We start from the raw sequence: 8,836 nt of genomic DNA on the forward strand, positions 1-8,836 counted from the left end.
GGGAAGTATATAATTATCCTGGCACCAAACCAACTATGAGAAACCAAGAGTGGGATGATTATTGTGTTGATTCTACAGAAGTTCTGGTTGCACACCTCAGAGGCCATCTGGGAAGCTGTGTCTGGCCAAGCATCGGTAGGTCTCAGCTCCCGTGATGAATTTAGTTAGGAGGTCTCATAATAAAACTGGCTTCTCTTTTCCAAGGGGAGCAACATGCTTCATGTACGACTCTGTTTATCCTCAGTTGCTGAAAATATGCACTACTGCTCATGACGTGTCAGACAAGGGTTAGGCTGTATCAGCAGGGTTCTGCTGCAGAGAACAAATCCACTGTAGCTTAGTATTAGCAGGAAGAGATTTATTACAGGATTTTCAACAGCTTACAGTATGATGTAAGAGTTGAGGAAACAGACACAAGGTTCACAAATGACTCCCAAAGCCACTCTTCAGAACCAGGCCACCAAGGAAGCTGCTGCCTCTCCTCAGATTTGGAAGCTTCCAGCTCTGAACCTCTCTTCTGCCTCCATCGGCCCAGAGGCCACAACTTCTCTCCTGGTTCCAGACCCAAATCACACTGTTGCAATCTGCAGCAGCAAATGGATGGCGTGGAGCCCAGTGCTCGACTTCCTCCCAGCCATTGGCTTGTCCTGGGCCCTCCACCCGACAGACACCCCCACAACTGCGCCTGCCAGAGCAGCCAGCTGGGGCCCACGCCTCACTTAGGCCCCAGAGCCCACTCGAGGGTGTCTAATCTGCTGAACACAAACCAGACTCAGGTCCCTAACTGCAACGAGGCTGCAAATGGAGACTCTCACATTCTGTTTCTGCAGTGCTGGAAGGACAGTGGAAAGAATGCCACACACTAGGCCGTGTCTCCACACAGAGTCTCTTGTGAGGCAGGGAGAGGATAGAAACTCTCAGACCCATTCCCAGACTTAGGAACCAAGGAAATCCTGTCTCGCCATGATTCCTTCCCCAGCGTTTGGTCTGAGTAAGCTGGGCTTCTCTCCATCTCATATGAGGTGTGTAATGGACATCTGTGTTCTGTCATATCATGTGCCCTGGATGCATCCCCTCCCACTTCCTCTGCTTGTAAAAGTCTTACCCAGCCTTCAAAATACAGTTCAAGTCTTCAGTGAAGACCTCAACTACTCTGTCCTCGTGCAGTCTCTCCCTGGGTACTATCCATTAGAGTATCTCCAAACCACTTAGCACCTATGTAACCTCGTGTGTGAGGCCGTTGACTGCCCAATAAGTGCTTCCTCTATAATAATCTTGACTCTCCAATTAGATGGAGAACTCCTGTAGAAATAACTGGGACCAGGTCTCTTGCTCTTCTTGTATTCCTAACAGTTTTATAGCTCAGTGCTGAAAACAGAAAAGCCACTCAATCCCCCACTCAGAAAAGTCTGTTTCCTGCATCATAAAAGGGGATAACGATGCAGCCCTGCTTCTCTGTGTGCGTGGGGTTTCGAAAGAGTTAACGTACAGAAAAGGCACTGTGGTCTTTACTGTTACTGCTGCTGAACAGAATCTGCTCTTATTACCAAGTCACCCTGCAAACGAGCCTGAGAACTTGGCCCACGAAGCTTGGGCCCTGGGTCTTCCTTTCAGGGCTCCTCTGCCCTGTGGAGACACGAATAGTCTGCCTGTCTCAGGCAAAGAGCTAAAGTGAAGCAAGTGAAACATGAAAACAGAAGACAGAAGATGAGACAACTAACATGTGGTTTGGGCTTTACTGCAGGAATTAATTATAGTTGGCTCAAACGCAAACTTCTCGTTTCCACCCTTCTCCAAAACAAATAGAGTTGGGTAAGAAGGCTATCCCTCAACACTTTGAAGCCAAGTTCTCCTTTTTTTCCCTTCCAAGGAGGTCTGTATGGCAGCCACAGAGGTGGTCAGTCTTGGTGGAAATGGTTCTGACTGCTCACAAAAGCAAAAAGCCCCCATGGGCTCTGGTCCTCTCGGTTCCTCTCCAGGCTCGTTGTGCAGACGGTTCAGCCGCGTGTGAGGGGCTGAGTGGTGGGTTCAGGCAGGAGAGAAGAGGAAACATTAGGGGGTGTTCAGTGTTTCCCCTAGATCCCTCTCTTCACCCTGAGAAAAGAAAAGGAAGGCAAATGGATTTTTGATGACTTTTGTATATCTATCTCCAACATAAACCCAAATTCACTCAAAATATTTTAAATCTGTTCTGCATTTTCAACAGAAAATATTTTCCCCAGAGAAGTTGATGTGGTGTTGCTTGAGAAGTACAACTGAAATACACAGAATAAAAATTCACAGATACATTGAGAGCATGTCTGATGAGACAGCTGAACTCTGGGATGACTTTGCACCCCAGTCTGGCTTCTTAGTACAGACTCCAAGTACTGTGAGGTATCCCAGCCACAAGCCCTTCTTCCATTTCTCTCATCACTGATTCATATTTATTAGGACAAAATTGTGATTTCTCATGAATTTGAGCTAAAACAGCCAACCTTTCTTAAATCTTTCTATTTATTGGTCATTCTTGCCTTTTCTATGCAAATTCTTATTTGTAGTAAATATCACCGCTATTTTCCCTGCCCCATGTGTGATTAATTGCAGCAAAATGTTATGAAAGACCATATTAGTGGCTCTGAATATTAAAGTCCAAAGGACAGGCAGTTGTCAACAATTTTTGAGCAGCTATCCCAGGAAACAACTCTGGCTTGGGAGGTGACATTTTTTACAGAAATGATAAGGAAGGCTTGATGGTCCACTCAGCTCTAGTGTTTAGGGTAGAAGAGTGATCCTTGAGGCTACATAGGGTTTGGTGGTTTTAAAAAATATTCCAGGGCCGGCCCCATGGCTTAGTGGTTAAGTGCACGTGCTCTGCTGCTGGCGGCCCCAGTTCGGATCCCTGGCGCACACTGACGCACCACTTGTCAGGCCATGCTGTGGCAGCATCCCACATACAGCAACTAGAAGGATGTGCAACTATGACATACAACTATCTACTGGGGCTTTGGGGAAAAAAAAATGGAGGAGGATTGGCAATAGATGTTAGCTCAGAGCCGGTCTTCCTCGGCAAAAAGAGGAGGATTAGCACGGATGTTAGCTCAGGGTTGATCTTCCTCACACACACAAAAAAAAAAGAACATAAAAAATATTCCATATCAAAAATTTTGGCCTGTGGATGCTCATGGAGCTGTAGGACACGCGGTGCCCGTGCAGGCACTTGTGCACTAGGAGGGCTCACCACCGAGTCAGGAAACAACCGCGTGGCAGTTCCAGCCTTCTCTGCTGCTTGCGAGATGGTATGAAGGAGAAAGTGGACGGCTCTCCGTTGAAGTGCATTTTCATTTTTCTTCTGGGTCGTATCCTTTTTTGCCTCCCCAATTGAACCCTCACCACCATGATAGTTTTTACACTTTTCAGTGTTGGTCCTTGCAAAGCAGCTACAGATAAGACACAAGCCTTAAGGCATAGATTTGGTATACATCTTCAGCTGCCTTTGAGGCATGAAAGGAGTTGTTTCCCTGACCTGCACATAATGAAATAGATGATCCACAGCCCAGTGTTGAACAACTGAAGCCCTACTGACTTATTTTAAATGACAAGATGTGATGGAAAAAAAGGCCAAGATTTCCTGAACAGTACATCTCTTGTAGAAAGAGTAATACTTCCTAAAAGTGCTAAAGTTGCATAGTTGACAAGTGTAGGAAAAATGAAATCCAAGTATAAATTTGTATGAACAAGAAGGGGAAAGGCTCTTCCAGGAACTGTTAAGAAAATGATGAGATTAGCCACAGACTGGGAGAAATTATTTTTCAGTACACATTATCTTCCAAAGGACGTCTATTCAAAATACATAAGAAACTCCTATAAATCCATGATAACAAGCAATCCATTAAAAATAGAATGAATGACTTGAACAGCCATTAAAAATAGAATGAATGACTTGAACAGCATTTCACAGAAGATACACGTATCGCCAAAAAGCACATGAACAGATCCTCGACATCATCATCAGAGACATTGAAATGAAACCATGTTAAGGTACCTTCACATCCACTAGAATGGCTAAAATTAAAAGACCAACTATGTGAAGTATTGGCAAAGACGTAGAGCAACTGAAACTCTTGTACATTGCTGGTAGAAATATCAACTGGTACAGCCACATTGAAAAACAGATTGGCTGTTTCTTATAAAGTTAAATATAGACTTACAATGTGACTCATCAATTCCATTTCTAGAAATAGAAATAAAAACACATTTTCACAAAAAGACTTGCACACAAATGTTCATAGAAGCTTTATTCAAAAAAGCTGAAACATGGCAGGAAAAAAAAGAAATATTTTTTGTTTTTGTTGATGCACAACCAAGTGTCCATATGATGGAAACTTTATCTACTGCTCAGCAATAAAAAGAATGAACTCCTGACACCCACAGAAGCAGGGATGACTCTCAAAACATTATGCTGAGAGCAAAAGAAGCAGGACGCAAAGAGCTCACACCATCTGAGTGCACTTATGGAAAGTTCTAGAACTGGCAGAACCAACCTCTAATGACAGATATCCCATGAGCAGTTGCCCAGGACAGGAGGTTAGCAGGAGAATCAACTGCAAAGGGCACAGGGACCTTTCTGTGACGGGGCTATGTTCTACATGTTGACTGGGATGTGGCTACAGGGGAGCACACATTTCTCAAGACTCACCAAATTGTGGATGTAAAATGTGTGCATTTTTCTGTGTATAGATTATACTTCCACAAAGTTGATTAACAGCAACAAAAAAGACTTCTTCAAAATTGGTCGCCTGTGAAATGCTCTACCTCTCTTTCAAGTTGGCAGATTTTCATGTGGACATGACAGAAGTTGGCTCTGAGATTTAGTAACCATCATAAAAATATCGAGCAGGACTCATTTTTACCTGGTTTTAGTATACTCATATTGCAAGTCAGGAACTTACTTTGATTTTTCAACAGATTCCAGATTTAACCTTAAAAGCACTTTTAAGCATGATTTTAAATTTTCCATGCAGCTATCCCTTAGAGGAACTGCTGATTCTGCACTACTATTCTCCAGAAAAGGGCATTTTAAAAAGGAAAAAAAAAGAAGAAAAATTTGAGACATTGCATTCTAGAGTTTGTGTGCATTGTAACTTTTGCCTCAATTTACCTTGTACTTTCTATTTGAAACAATGCTTTGAAAATGCCTACAAGTGCCTGTTAACAGTCTGTCATAAACATGTTTTTTAAAAAAGAAAGAACTAAGAATATCCGTCAATTCTCTTGATCATGCCCTCATCAAATCAGACTCAGGCACATCCTGCCATCTGTGCTCCTTTCTTCTCCTGCCCTTTTATCATCAAACAAGAAGGTAGTCAATCCAGAAAGGGTGTAACATTTTTTTTTAATTTCATTTGATTACTTCATCAAGTCTCACAAATCACTCCAAAGATAAATGAGGCTGGGAATTATGGACAGGTTAATTATGAAAGGGTAACCATGGCAAGGAAATTCTTAGGTGGCTTAAGGGACAATTCTTACAGCCACAGCCACTGTGACTCAGCCTCAGTTGTTGAAGTACCTGCTTGACTCCATGACAGATGTGTTTGTGCTCCGTAGACAGGAACACCCTCTTTCTGCTCTCTTCCAGCCACTGCCATCTCACCAGGAAGCCCATCAGGCAAATGGACCACGCACATTCTGATAGACAGTCACAAGAAAGTTATAATAGAAATCAAATTTCCGGGTCCAGATGGCCAAGTTAAAATAAAAACAATCCCATAATTTATTTCCCAGTGAAAAATTTACCCACAGCTATGGTATCCCTAGCACTCCTGTACCTTGTTGGAGGTCTTTGGCAATATGTGCCAAGATTTTTTAAAGTTCCTATTTGCTGACCACCTAATTCCTCTTCTAATAATTTATTCTAAGTAAACAATTAGAGAACTGACTTAGCTTTATGTACAAAATAGTCTATGTGGAATAATTTATAATAGCAAAAATATTGACAACTATCCTACAACAGGAGAAATTCTAAAATAAATTACGGCAATATGATGGAATGTTATTCACTCAAAACTAAACTTCTGGTCTTCCCCGCTACACCCGTCCTCCCCGAGGCACTGTGTTTAAGCCATAGGTCTGGAGTCAGACTGGCTACATTCCAGTCCTGGCTTTGGAACATTCTGTGTGCCCTTGGAACATTTACTGACCTAAGCCTCAGTTTTCTTGTATGTAAATAATAAGGCTACCATTAATTAAAGAATTAATTCTATTAATTCTTAATAGAATTAAGAAACATAATTAATGAAAAGTGCTGATACATAACAAGGGTTCAATAAATGTTTATGGTAACTTTGTATGTACTTTGGTAAGTTTGGTTACACAGAGAAATCACCTGGGGTACCTTAGATAGTACTGATGCTTGGGTTCCACACACAGAAATTCCGATGTAATTGGTCTGGGATGTAGATCCAGATTTTTCAAAGCTCCTCAGGTGGGTTCTGACTCCAGTCATGGGAGAACAGCTTGTATTGGACTGACTGTCTGCTAATAACAATTACAAACTCTGGTCAGAATATAAACACCGACAGTTTGAAGGCAGAGGAGAAAGAGCCAACCAAGAGCAGCCAGGAACTTCTTCCTTGAAAGAAGAGAAGGACATGAGTAAGCCCCACATGTCGCTAGCTTTTTCCTCGAGGACACTATCCAGTTGCCTAGATGACCGTAAAATGGGCAGTCAGCAGAGAGTGGCAATAGCGTTGGGCTAAAGAGAGAGAGGTGGAAGCTCGGAGCTGCCACGGCAGCTGGAAACTAAGAGAAATGTCCCAGAAAGCAGGATGAATGGGGAGGGGCCACAAAATCAGTATGAAGTTCCCCTCAAGTCCGTAGTTACTTATAAACTGAGCACGTGCGTGAGGAGATGCCTGGGAGCCCAACAGAAAGCCGCAAGTTGGAGGTCAAAGAGTTGCATTGAGCAGGCGCTGAGTGCTCGGAGTCTAAGTTCAAGTCCCGCTTAGTCAAATGGGGGTCAGTAAACCCTACAGGCTTTCCCTGAAAAACTAGAAAGATCACACCTTAGAGTAAGAACCACATCCCAAGACTAAAGGCTATGCCCTAGGATAATGAGAAGGACAGAAACCAAGCTTTCACAGGATCGAGGTGACCCGCCAGTAATTTAAATGACTTCCAGAACAAAACTCAACACATCTTACAGGAATGTGATATAATTCAGTCTCTACAACATATCATCCACAGTACCCAACACAATAACAATTTTTTTAAAAGACACGAGAAAAGCAAAAGAACAAAAACAGAAAATGTGATCCATAATCAAGATAATAGAAATAGACTTACAGATAACTTACATGTTGAATTTAGCAGATGAACAATTTAAAACAGCTATCATAAGTATGTTAAAAGATTTACAAGAAAGATGGAAAGAAGGGGCAAAGAGAGAATCTCGGCAGAGAAATAGAAACTTTAAAAATAAAACAAATAGAAGTTCTAGAATTAAAAAATACAGTGCTGAAATTAAAAATTCATTGGATAGGCTTCACTAAAAACTCTACACAGCTGAAGAAAGGATCATGAACTTGAAAACAAGTCAGTAGAAATTATTCACTTTCTGAAGCACAAAGAGAAAGAATCCTGCAGAAGAACAGCAAATGATTGGCCAAACATATATGCTATTGGAGCCCAGAAGAAGAGCACAGAGAGAATGGGGCAGAAGAAATATTTAATGAGATATTGGCCATTTTTTTTCCAAAACTGATATAAGACAACCCACAGATACAAGAAATTTAGCAACCCCCAAGTATGATAAATACAAAGGACATATCAAACTTTTGAAAAAGGAAAATAAAGAAAAAATCTTTGGGAAAAAACTAACCAGAAAAAAAGATACATTACATTCAGGTGGATGACAAAAATAATGATGGCTGACATCTCAACAAAAGGAACAGAAGTTAGAAGACAATTGAAAAACATCTTCAAAGTGCTGAAAGAAAAAAATGCCGACCCAGAAATTGTGTAAAGCAAAAATCTTCCTTGAAAATGTAGGCAAAATAAAGACATTTTCAGACAAACAAAAGCTGAGAGAATTAATTGCTAGCAAATCCTTGTCACACACAGTGCTAAAGGAAGTTCTTCAGGCTGAAGGGAACGATCCCAGATATAACCCTGAACCTGCAAGAAACAATGAAAATCACCACAAATGGTAAGTCTATAGGTACATATAAAAGGCTATTTTTCTTAAGTTCTTTAAAAGTGTATTGTCTGTCAAATGCAAAAATAATAAGAATGTGTTGATTGTATGATTTGTATGTAAGTAGAAGTAAAATGTATGACGATATAGCATAAAAAGTTAGGGGTGTACATGGAATTATAATGTGATAAGGTTCTTGCATTGTATGTGAAGTGGCATAATGTTAATTTAAAGTTTGTGATAAATTGAGAATGTATAGTGCAATCTCTAGAGCAACCACTAAAATATGTTAAACAAAGAGATTAGCTTTAAAGTCAGTTAAGGAGATAAAATAGAATACTAAAAATTACTTTTCAAGTAAACCAAAAGAAGGCAGAAAGGGAGGAACAAACAGGTAAGTCAAATAGGGAACAAATAGAAGGAAAGTAGACTTAAATTCAACCCTAATTATATCAAATGTAAATGATCTGAACTTCTGCTTCCAGCTATGATGGAGCAACTTTTCCAACTTGCCTTTCTGGCACAAACAATGATAAAACTGGACAAATCATATACAACTGTTTTTATACATGGAATGACAGAGAACACAAAAATGTGATCTCCAGGAGAAAAGAAACAAATGCAATTGCTGCAGCTTTCTGCCTGAAAGCACACTTCAGA

General features: G+C 40.9%; 1 long non-coding RNA gene across 1 annotated transcript; it reads right to left on the reverse strand.

The window, feature by feature from the left end:
• Positions 1-2,061: 2,061 nt before the first annotated feature.
• Positions 2,062-6,513, reverse strand: LOC131410057 (uncharacterized). The gene is made up of 3 exons (XR_009221154.1): positions 6,377-6,513; positions 5,552-5,670; positions 2,062-2,094 (listed from the first exon to the last, which is right to left on the reverse strand). It is a non-coding gene; the product is annotated as an uncharacterized LOC131410057 (long non-coding RNA).
• Between the last annotated feature and the right edge of the window lie 2,323 nt (positions 6,514-8,836).

Source organism: Diceros bicornis, chromosome 9, assembly GCF_020826845.1.
Source record: "Diceros bicornis minor isolate mBicDic1 chromosome 9, mDicBic1.mat.cur, whole genome shotgun sequence".
Lineage (NCBI taxonomy): Eukaryota > Metazoa > Chordata > Mammalia > Perissodactyla > Rhinocerotidae > Diceros > Diceros bicornis.